We start from the raw sequence: 12,495 nt of genomic DNA, 5'->3' as shown, positions 1-12,495 counted from the left end.
TACTACAGTGAGGACTTCCCACTTTTTTCTTATATCCCAATGAATATGTAATGTTTCTTGCCAATTGTGCTTGTGCCAAAGAACTTTTTGTGATTTTTCATGGTATCACTCAGATCTTTATGTTTGAAGACACCAATGTTTAAGGAACTCTGGATGAAGAGCAGGAATCTTGATGCAAACCTTCTCTTGTTAGCTTTGCCCAGCGTTTACCAGTCAGCAAGGTAGCCATGATACCATGCAGAGCCACAATCCCAAGGAGGTTCTAGTTTAATCCTACAATAGGAACATCAGATAAGAACAAAGGGAATGTCTCCTCATCTCAAGTTCAACAAATTTTATAGAAGTTAAAACAGTCTTATAAGCTCACATTAGTCATGATAAATAAGGTCTTCATTTCTATTAATGATGGAAAACAACAGGAAATCAAATGGTTTTTGTGTAGCTCACTTCAAACGTGTTTCATAGGTAATTCTGATGTGGGATAGTAGGTTATTTGCTCAAAATCTCAGACATGCATTCAGATGTGCAGCTCCAGACACCACCATCTGTGATGCCCTTTTGCATCATTTCTTTAAGAGCACTGGCGAACCAGTTTCATTTTCCCCAAAACAACTAGGAATCCCTGAATGGTTCAGACATGTCTGATCAGGATACATGGCACTGTCCCACTTCCCACTCAGCCAAATGTCCTTTGTCTTTAGACCAGCTACCTCAGGCAGCTGCTGCACGGTCCTCCTAAAACCAGGATCTCATGTTTAATACATGTTAATGAAATGTTCAAAATAGCGTAAGGGTTTTACAGAGTAGAAAAAGAACTTCTTTATTTAGCTCTTACTTGTAATCAATTTGTAGTACATCTTATCACAAATGAGAAACCCAGAAAAAAAGAGCTCCCTCTTCACATCAAGACAAGCCATCTCAAGAGATTTTTAATTTCCTCTCTCATTGCTGTTCGATGAGGTTCCCATATGAGACCTCCCTCCCTTAAGCAAAGGTTGCGGGATTCACATAGGTCTACAGCCCCCAAAATCCAACAATAATTTGTAGAAAAAAAATCCACATTCAAAAATGAAACATTTTCAAAACAGGGAACAACAGGTAGAAATGCTACATAATGCAGCATGAGAGCCATAATATGGAAATGGTCACAATCAAGCAAATTTTAGTACTACGCAGAGTACTGTCCCTTGAAGCCTATCATCTGGCCATTTTTATTCCAGATTTTTTGTTTAACCATCTCATAACCAGATGATCCACTAGGTCAGATTTTAGGCTAGACTGTTGAACTGAAAAGTCAGGAACTTGTCACCTTTTAAACTTTGAAGTAAGTTTAGCCAGTGATCCCCAGGCCAATTATTAGGGTTCAATCTCAAAATTTAATGGTGCTGTCCCCAGCATAGTGGCTTATATTAGGCTAATATTTTCAGGATTGTGATCTACCTGTGGAAAGTCTGCTCCTAAAGTCTGAGCATGAAATGCATTCTTCTTTCCCTGAAGAAGCTTTGGAGTGAGGAAGGGGATAATGACCTTTCTGTATTCTGACAATTAGTGATATTCTCCATCTTTCTTTGTCTATCCATACCCAGCTGAAGTTAAAATTAAAAAATGGAAAAAAATTAAAAAGAATATTTAAAAATAAACATTAGCAAGTTATCAGCCTTTGATAACAAAGCTGACCATTTTAACTATACAGATTTCATTTTAACTATACAAATTTAGTTACAAAGAAAGTATGTACATAGCGTCATCCATTTCCCTACATCATAAATAACTTTTTCCAGTGGTGTCATAGGGATTTTAGTAAAACAAGCCAGCTATTGAATGATAATTATACCTTAACACAAATAGTACACTAGAGAAATTTAAAATAGAACACAGGAATCTATTGGATGGTTTTCCAAATGTGCTTTTCCTTTTATATTTGTGTAAATGTGTGTGTGCATTTCTATATCTGATACAGAGATCAGATATATGACAAGTCACCAAAAGGTAACCACATTTCTTTTGTTATGAAAAAAAGAAAAGAATTAATTTTCAAATTAGTTTTCAGTTAAATAGCAAAACGGGGTAAGGACTTGTGGTATTTCAAGGAAAAGTTCTACATTACTTCTCAGAGTGTTCTTTCTTGAATGACCTGGTGATGGCCCTCACTGCAGGAATAGATTTGTTTTTGTAGACCCCAGTAGCTAACTACCTGCAGAGAGAAGAGAATCCTGGTAGAGAGAATTCTTGACATAATTGTTAAATATTCTTTCATTGAGTGAAGCTTTCACATATGGTTTTCTCTTTGATTCAGCCTAATTTGTAGACTTTTAATTTTAAAACACCTTATTTCAGAAAAAAAATAATAATGAAAATTAACAAGAGAAATAACCATCCTGCATTAGAATGTATTAGCTTATTCAAACCTAACAAGTCCACTCTGGAATAGCTGAAAATAAGATGTAAAAGGAACAAGGAAAGAAAATACAGCAGAATGCGCCAGATGTTTTTCATGTGTTGACTACACATATATCTTTCTTTGTTAGCTTTTCTTTGGAGATTGAGTGCTGTGTACATCATTTTATTCACAATAGATGGCCATGTGTCATGTATTCACATATGGATATCATCCCCTGAAGATTTATTGAAATAGAAAGATTAAAAAAAAAACATGGCAGATACACCGAATTCTATATAAGCACTTGTGAATTGTATAGTTAGATGCTCTCTTCAAGGGGTTTCTTATCACTATCTCACTGGGTAGTGCAAGGATTAATTAGTTAAAGTTTGTAGGCTCTTTGAAGCTAGAAAACACTATGGAAGTGCTAAGCATTATCATGGGAAGTCGAGAGTGAGGCAAGTGATTTGCAACCTCATCAGTTCTTTGAAATGTGTGTCTAGCCTGATTCACAGTTTTCTCTTACAGTGTTTTATGGATTGGAAGGTTCTTATCAGATTTTGAAGATGAAACATCATCTATCGAAAGCATACTAATCTGCACAATCAATCTTTTTTCTATATATCTCGTAAAAGGATATTTCTCAGAATAGAAGCAAACTTGAGATACTTTTCCAAAGCTAATTTAATAAAGTATGATTTTGACATCAATTATAAATCATCCATTATTGTTTGATTGACTGTGATGCAGTTCTCTTAATTAGCGAAGCTAAAATCTAGTTAATTTGCAAGAGGAAAGCTATTCTCGTTTTTTATACTTTAGGAGACAGTGAGGCAAATATCCATTTCAATAAACATTCTGTAGTTATTGTTAGTATGTTTCAATCATTTATATTTTTAGCATATTTCAATTATTTATTACTGCTATCACATCAGCTATGCAAGGTAATGTATTACTTTTTACAATATGCTAAATAGTTAAGTGTGAAAACTAGGTCCTCTAAGGGAAAGTCAGATTTGGCATATAATCTTCTGTCCTCTCCTGCAATATGATTTCATACAAATAACGAGACAAGGAAAGTTGCTGGGTAAATATATTTTATTTCATACTTACATTTATAAAAGGATTTTTTTGGAAAATGCGCCACATTTCAATTTTTGTTGCTTGAAACCCTTGAATAGGGTTAGGAATAGTGGCAAGAAACTTTTTAAGCAATGTAATTATGTGAAAAAGTTATTCCATGTTAAAGTGAATATTATTCAATATGTTCATGATGTTCCTCTGAAACAAAACAATTTAAAATATAACAATACTAAATAATGTAACCCACCCAGAAATGGCTATTAATGCATACAGTTAAATTGGAATACATCTTTTGGGGTTCATTCCCTTTTCTCCCCATCCAGAAGCACCAATATTATTAACTTGATGTCTAACTTTCCCTGTAGGCTTTTATAGTCATTAGAATATATTAGTTTATAAAAAGTCTTTATAGGTCTGGATATATAGCTTGGTGGCTACCATATTTAGGTCCCTGGGTTAGATTCCCCTGTACCACACACACAAGAAGATAAATAGAACTGATTAGAGTTTTGCGAGTTTCTGGTCCTTGCCCAGGATTTCCTGCCACATCTTTGGTTTATTTTATTGTATTTTTCTGTGGTGCTGTGGATCAAACTATGTGAGTGCTCTTCTAGTGACCTATAACCCCATCACCGAGTTCTGTAAAGAACACCTGTGGAGAAAAACCTGTGAAGAGACGCACAAAGGACAGACACAGACACATAGGGTACAAGCAGGCAGACAGAAGGATGGCAGACTAAAAAGGGGTGCTGCTCCTCTCTGCTGCTGTGTTTATTACCCCCCCCCAAAAGTTACATATTACCCATCACCATGACTACACTCTAGCTAGTATTCCTTTAACCCTGAGTGCTAGCTAACTGAGATAAGGTCCAGGTTAATGCAAACACAGAGCCTCTCTCCTCCAAGGACACTACTATGGAAACCTAGTTCACCAGCATAGTTATATTAATGGCCTCAGGGGGAAACTGCTGGGCATTCCAATCGTGGGAATCAGGGCGCCAATCACCCCCTGCCCCCATCCCTGAGTTTGCTCATCTGGGGAATGCTTCCCTGTCTATGGTCAGAATACCTACAGAATTCTGTAACTTTTTAATGTTTATGTGAGCATTAGTATAAGGTGTGTATGATTTCACAATTTTGTTTCACTTAACATTCTGGCTGAGAGCTGATCTTACTGATACCATAGATCCAATAGGTTCTATTACGCTGCAAAAATGTGCTCTGTAACTGATGTACCCTGCTCTCTGCGACTTTGGGTATTCCTGTTTAAGACTTTGTAATGAATGTTCTAGAAGAAGAGCGGCTGGATTGCAGAGTATGGACAATTTCATTTCTGAGATCAAACATCTTCGTTGCTTCCAGAAATGCCACTTTACCCCTGCAGTTATTTCCCAATTGGCATAGCATATGTCCTGCATTTTAGTTGCACAGATTAAAACCAGCTTTGTGTGGATTTGTTAAAAGTTTATTTTGTCAGATACTCTTGGCTACTGTCGTGCTCTCCCAGTATGTAGAACAAATGAAACGCGAACAGGTTTCTGACTTCAGTTGCAGGTTAAGTCCAAAAATTGTCTTTATTTTCCTAACCCATTTCATATGAAATATAGCTATGGCCTCCCTTCCAAGGACAGAATACAGAGCACCTCACAATAAAATAACAGGCACTGGGTTAGTAATGCCTTGGAATGGTTGACCCCTGCCAATCTTCTATGATAGTGGGGAAAGTGGTTAAAGCAATTTTTCAATGTTGTCTTTTTACATGAAACTATAAGGCCACCATATGGTAGCTTTGGGGGGTAAAAAAGGAAAATAGGTTAGATATGTGTGCAGTATGTGCAGAGGCTGGAAGCTGAGCATGTGGAAGGTGGTTGATCTTCTTGTGTTTTGTTTGTTTGTTTATTGTTTTGTTTTTAATCTCTGATATACCTGACTCTGCTTATTTATTAGGTTGGTTGGTAATGACTATTTATTTTAAAATTACCTGTTTTATCAGCAATGTCTTAAGTGGAAATATATGTTTAATTACAAAGGAATGCAATTCCCTTTCAAGAAAGTAAATGGGGGCAGTCATAAAACTTGTACAAGGTGTTGATTGGCATTTTCTGTCTACTATTGTGGCCACAAAAGATACCATAATATCAGGATCTCAGAAGGGACAAATCTCATTGAAAAAATTAGCTTCTATCTCAAAGTTATTTAGTAACAGTAAGAAAACTGCTTAAGATGTCATTTTCCCAGGTTTAGTAAGAAAATCTGGAGAAAGTGTGAAGCACATCATTCTAGAAGCATGGCTTCTCCTTTTATCAAATTATTATGTTTTAAAATGCCATTTGTTTTCAATTTTCATTTTATATCTAACTAGTAAACATGCAACAATAATTGTTCATATAGTAGCTCTATTATTAGCACCAGAAGAAATCCAAAAACAGTTGGATGATGTCATTTAGAGGTTTTAAACAGAAAATTAGTTCTAAAAATGGTTCCATTTTTTGCATCAAGTTAATGGAACCAAAGTAAAGTGTTTATTTAAAAAGTTTATTCTTCTGGGTATAAAATATTTGATAATTATATTTAAGATTCAGTCTAAAAGTCAAGCATTACTGAAAATTTCTTAAGCAAGAATCATCTGGAGAAGTTTGCAGATAATTTTATTAAAAATAAAGTTGAAAAGAAAGACATTGATCAAAAGAAAATCAAGGATAATGAAGGCTAACAAAGTGATCAAAGTAAATAAAAATATTCCAGATTCATTATTTGGCTTGATATTTTTAATGTTTTCATAGTAAATGTAAAGATGTTATTATTTTTCTGTTTTACTTCAGAGTATGCAATCATAATTGGCATTTGTGAAGAACTTATTTCAAAAAATAGTTTTGAAGAGAACTATGATCTATTAATATACTAAAAGCAATTTATCAATAAGTAAGTATATTAAACATTACATAATTTTAAAACTTTTTCATTCTAAAAATCCTTTTTAGATTATAAATTTTGTAGTCCTACCTTTACTAAATATCATTAAACAGTTCTGTGGATTGGTGGAACAAATTTATTCTTTCTTACAACCTTTTCGACACTTAGTATTCTTTTTTTAAAGTTGACAAGCTAATGAATGAAAGATGGAATTTCATGTGGTTTTAATTTGCATTTCCCTGATTACTAATGAACTGAAACAGCTTGCTATTGTTTTAGTCATTTGAGTTTCCTTTTTAAAGAACTAGGCTTATGTCTCACTCTCGCCTTCTTTTTATTATTAGATTGATTTTTTTTCATGTAAATTTATAAGATTTATTTTGTTACTTTTGAATATCAGTACTTTTCCCATATATATATTTATTAATGTTGATCTGGATTTTATAGATCATCCCCAAAGATAATTTTTGGGACTTATGATCACATGATATGAATAGGTACAAAAGTCCAACTCAGAAGTCATTCTGGGTCTATAATGCTAACTTCAAATGAATTAAAGCATGTTGCCCCTCCACCAAAATATACTTAAAGATATTTTAAGATTTATATTTGAAATGCTAATGCAATTTATAGACCTGAAGCAAACCCTTTCCAAATACCAATGACTTTCTTCATAGAACTAGAAAAACAATTTTAAAATCTGTATGAAACCATTAAAAAAAAAAAAAACCAAATAGGCCAAGTTTAAAAGACCAAAGCAGAAAGGATGTTACCACCCAATTTAAAAACATGGAACAAAGTTGTAGTAATTAAAACAGCATGTTATTGGCATGAAATGGTCATGTGGAGTGTAATTAAAAGCCTAGAAGTCAACCTACATATCTATAGCTAAATGATTTTTTTTTTAAAGTGTTAAGTCCATGCATTGAACAGTTTTTTTTTTTTTTCAGTAAATTCTGCTGGGAAAACTGGATATTCACATGTGGAAGAATAAAGCTGGATATCCTCACCAAGTTAAAATAATCAATTTAAAATTGATTAAGAAGACTTAAATATACGAGATGAAGCTCTTAGAAGAAAACACAGGGGAAAAGCTTTAGGGCATGGGAATGGGTATTTTGAGATAAGAACATAAAAGCTCAGTAATGAATGAAAAAAATAGACAAATTGGATTGTATCAAACCAAAAAGCTCTAAAAAACGAAGGAAACAAAACAATATAGTGTATAAATGATATTTAGAATGGAAGGAATACTTACAATGTATACATCTCATACAGGTTGATATCCAGAATATATAAAAACTCCAAAAGCTTAATAGAAAAAATAGTTGTACACTATTTGAATTTAAATTAGTAGAGCTATTATAGAAAACAATATGGAAGTTCCTCAAAAAATTGAAAATAGAACTACTGTATGATCTAGCAACACCAGTACTGAGTATAAATACATAGGAAATGAAATCAGTATTGAAAAAGAGCTATCTGCCCTGCCATGCCCATAGCAGTGCTATTCACGGTAGTCAAGCAATGGAAATGACCAAAGTGCCCATCAATTGATGAGTGGAGAAAGAAAGTGTGGTACATAAGGAACACTATTCAGTCATAAAAAGAAGGAAATCCTGTTATTTGTGTCAACATGAATGGGACTGGGAATCATCATGTCAAGTGAAAAAAAAAGTCAGGCACAGAAAGACAAATATTGCATGATTTCACTCAGATGCAGAATCTGAAAAAACTGATCCTATAGAGGTTGAGAGTAGAATGTTGGTTACCAGTGGAGGGTGGATGGGGAAGTGTGGATTAATGTGTGTGGAGTTATAGCTAGACAGGAGCAAGAAATTCTGTTGTACTATTGCACAGAATGGTGTTTGTGGATGACAAACAGCTAGAAGAAAGGATCTTAAAAGTTTTCACCACAGGAAAATGATAAATGAGAAAATAAATGTGCTTAACCTGCTTTGAGCATTACGCAATGTATATGCGCATTGCATGGCACCCCATTAACACACAACTTTTATGTTGTCAATATGTACATTGCAAACATTTCCTCTATTCTGCACTCTGTTGATTCATCAGTTAAAAATAAATTCATGCACCTGTAATCCCAGCAGCCCATGGGGCTGAGACAGGAGGATAACAAGTTCAAAGCCAGGTTCAGCAACAGCAAGGTGCTAAGCAACTCAGTGAGACCCTGTATCAGAATAAAATACAAAATGGGGCTGCGAATGTGTCTCAGTGGTTGAGTGCCCCTGAGTTCAATCCCCAGTACCAAATAAATAAATAAAATTTTAAAGAATTTAAAAATTATACCTAAGGTTGTTTTTTAAAGATTACATACTAAAATGATGACCACCAATGAGATTTGCTTTGTACTTTTCCCTACAACAAAGACACACCATTCACTTGGTATAGCTTCATGTGAATATTTTTGAGAAACACCTTTCTATTGATAAAGAAAATAATAGTTATTCTGGAAGAATGTAGTACTTACTCCAGGAGCTTGCAGAGCTCTAGCTATTCTCTGAAGAATCTTAGATGACTTGCAAAAAAAAAAAAGTGGAAGATTTTGAGTTATTTAGGAGGCAGCCGTTATTTACAAAGTCCGTATAATAGTCAGCCAGGAGCAAGTTGTACTGTGTAGTGAAGGGTGAAGTGTCATTGAGTAAAGGCTTCCTCAGAGGATGAATCCTATACATTTTTACTTTGAAATATGAGTGAATTTTGCTATTAGTTTCTGAGATAGCGGAACACACAAGAGAAACCATGTTTTCAGGGAAAAAATGCAAGTTTTTGAAAGTGAAGGTGTAAAGTTAGGCCTGTCCAATATAAGAGTCAGAACAAAATCTGTCCTGGAGATATAAATGCATTACTCGGCAGCAAGAAAAGGGTATTTTAAGACCTGAAAAGGCCCACACTCAGAAATAAAAGCACAGAGGATCCGTGACAAAGACCTGAAGAGCTCCAACACCGAGAGATTTGCTACAGGGCAGCCAATAGAAGACATACCATGTCCATGTTAAGACTAATGGAAAAAGACAAATTACTTAGTAATAAGTTATTCAGACCACTAACTATTAGAAAGCTAGCAAGAGAAAATTATATTTACAAAAATTCTTTGATAAAGTATTGGTATGGTTTGTGGGCGATATGAAATATCCCCCCAAAGCTCCTGTGTAAGACAATGCAAGAACTTCAGAGATGACAGGATTAGATCAGGACAGCTGTGACCTAATCACCAGATTAATCCACGGATAGGGAATAAATGGGTGGTAACCCAGACAGGTAGGGTGTGGCTGGAGGAGATGGGTCCTGGGGGATTGCCTTTGGGGTTTATATTTTGTCTCTGCTTCCTGTTGTCACATCCTGAACTGCTTTCCTCCACCATGCCCATCCGCCATGATGCTCTGTCTCGCTTGGGCCCAGAGTTATGAAGTCAGCTGTCTATGAACTGAGACCTCTGAAAACTGTGAACCTCAAAAAACTTTTTGCCCTCTAAAATTGTTTTTATCAGGTCTTCTGATAACAGTGATGCAAAAGCTAAATAAAACAGATGTTCAAATGTAGATAAAATGAAGCTACTCATGTATTAGGAGCAAAAATGTAAAATTAATTTTTTTGATACAATTTCATTCTTAAATTTAAGCATTGTGATAGTAACTGAGACATGTCTTGAAACCTGTTTTCCATGGCCTGCCAGCCCACACCATCCTGCTCCATTCTTAATCACCCCTAGCATTTTCCATTTTTTTAATATATGTAACATTTTGGAGTAAAATCTATATTTTTGAGTTTTTCAATGTTTCAACATGGCTGTCTCATCTACAGAAGAAAATATTCTACATAAGATAAACGAAACACCACTGTGGGTAATTCTTAGACTATATCCTACTTTCTATCTCACAGGCATAATTCAAAACATTTGGAATGCAATATGCTTTGAAAATCATCTCATTTAAACAGGTATTGATATTCTCATTAGTAAGAATATTAATATCAATAGCAGAAACATTTATGGATGTAGCACTGTCTGAGGTACTTTACAAGCCTTTTCAATGTATTCACTGTCATATTTTATATAAGAGGAATTTTACTGGCAAATTTGTATAAGCAAAACTGAAATAATTAATCTAACTTACATGATCAGTTGATGTTCCCATTGTCCTCTTGCTTTTCTTCTCAATTCATTTGTATGTCATTTTAACACACCAATAACTTTTCTTTGCTCAGTTGTTATTTTTACCGAACTCTTCCCTTCTATTTTAATTATGGGCAATAGGACTCAGAAGAGAAATATTTCTCTGCAGAGAAAAAGGCAGAACCCATACTATTATATTTAAAACACTTTTGCTTTTTAGAACTGGTCTTCTGGAAAGTGGTTTATTTCATGATTCTTATCAGGTCTTGATTTTTCAGGTTACTGTGATTGCTACTCCAAAATAATCAGTGTCTGAAGGTGATGACTACAATAAAATTAAAATTATGCAGGCTTTTAAGAAAATTGTGTGTAAGTGATTTTGGAGCTCTTAAATTTGAGCTCTTAATAGCATCATTTTCATGTAAGTAAATTTTCCATTCACTTTCACCAGAATCTTATCTCATTTTTCCCCTCAGAACAGATATTGCAGCTAAGATTATTGTTCAGCTTGTGACTTAAGTAGTAGAGACCATGGAAAAATCTTCAAAAATGAAAATCATTTGGTAAATTCACAACATGAAATTTTGCCAGAGTGAAATTTTTCCAGGCCACTTTAATGTCCCTGACTTGCCCTCTTCCTTCTGGGAATCTCCTTTCCTTTCCCTGGGCACCTGGTGTCTTTGTATGTTCCAGGGAGAGAAGATTCAAGAAATCCATTCACTCTTTTTATATTTATGTATGGATGTCATGACGTGGACACTTTCACAGGGTGTATTCTATTAGCAAGTGTTTTAGTTAGTTTTTTCATTGCTGCAATAAAAAGATGTGACAAGAACAATATTAAAGGAGAAAAAGTTTATTTGGCACTCCCAGAGGTATCATTCTATAGACAGCTATAGACATTCTATAGACAGCTGGCTCCATTGCTCTGGGAACTTGGTGAGGCAGAGCATCATGGCAGATGGCTGTGGGAGACAGATACAGTTCAGGACATGGCACCAGGAAACAGAAAGAGGGAGACATTGAAGATGAGGGACAAAATATATACCCCCAAATGATACCCCCAATGACCCAGGTCCTTCAATCATACCCTAAATGCTGACAGTTATCACCCAGTTAACCCATTCAAGTGAATTAATGCATTGATTAGTTTAAAGCTCTCAAAATCAAATCATTTCACCTCTAAAGTTCTTTACATTTTTTCACACATGAGCTTTTGGGGGACACCTATATCTAATTCACAACATTGCCTATTCTAACACATGTGCCGAGGCTAAAGGTAAATGATGGAATGGCTTATGGAATCATGCTCAATTCCTTTAATAACTATTTAGAAGAGATACTTAGGAAGTTTTCTTAGGCACATTCTACATTTAAACAATATTTTTTTTTATTATTTGCAAAGGATATATTTTATGCCTAAAATACTCAAAAATATCAACTGAACAAGTATTATAATTAATAAGAAAGCTCAGTGAAAAGACTGTTATGGGGAAAAATACACCAAAATGACACCATTTTTCTTTATTGACAATAACTAGCTAGGAAATATGATTGTAAAATATCTTGTTCACAAAAGTGAGATAAAATATAAAATAGCTATAAATAGATTTAACAAGAAATATGTAAGATGCTTATGAAGAAAAATAGAACACTTTACAGAGTGGTATAAAAATGTATTTGACTTATGAAAGTTCAATATTGTAAAGAGATCCAGTTTTCCTTAATTAACTTATGAGATTATCATATTTTCCAGTTAAAATACTTTTTATGGCTTTTATTTGTTCTATTATTTTTATTTGTTCTAATTAGTTATATATGACAGTAGAATGCATTTTGACATATCATACATAAATGGAGTATAAATTCTCATTCTTCTGGTTGTACTTGATGTAGAGTTACACAGGTCATATAATCATGTATGCACATAAGGTAATAATGTCCAATTAATTCTACTATCATTCCTACCCCCATAACCTCTCCC

Source organism: Callospermophilus lateralis, chromosome 10 (genome assembly GCF_048772815.1).
Source record: "Callospermophilus lateralis isolate mCalLat2 chromosome 10, mCalLat2.hap1, whole genome shotgun sequence".
Lineage (NCBI taxonomy): Eukaryota > Metazoa > Chordata > Mammalia > Rodentia > Sciuridae > Callospermophilus > Callospermophilus lateralis.
Note: the sequence above shows the minus strand (reverse complement) of the source record.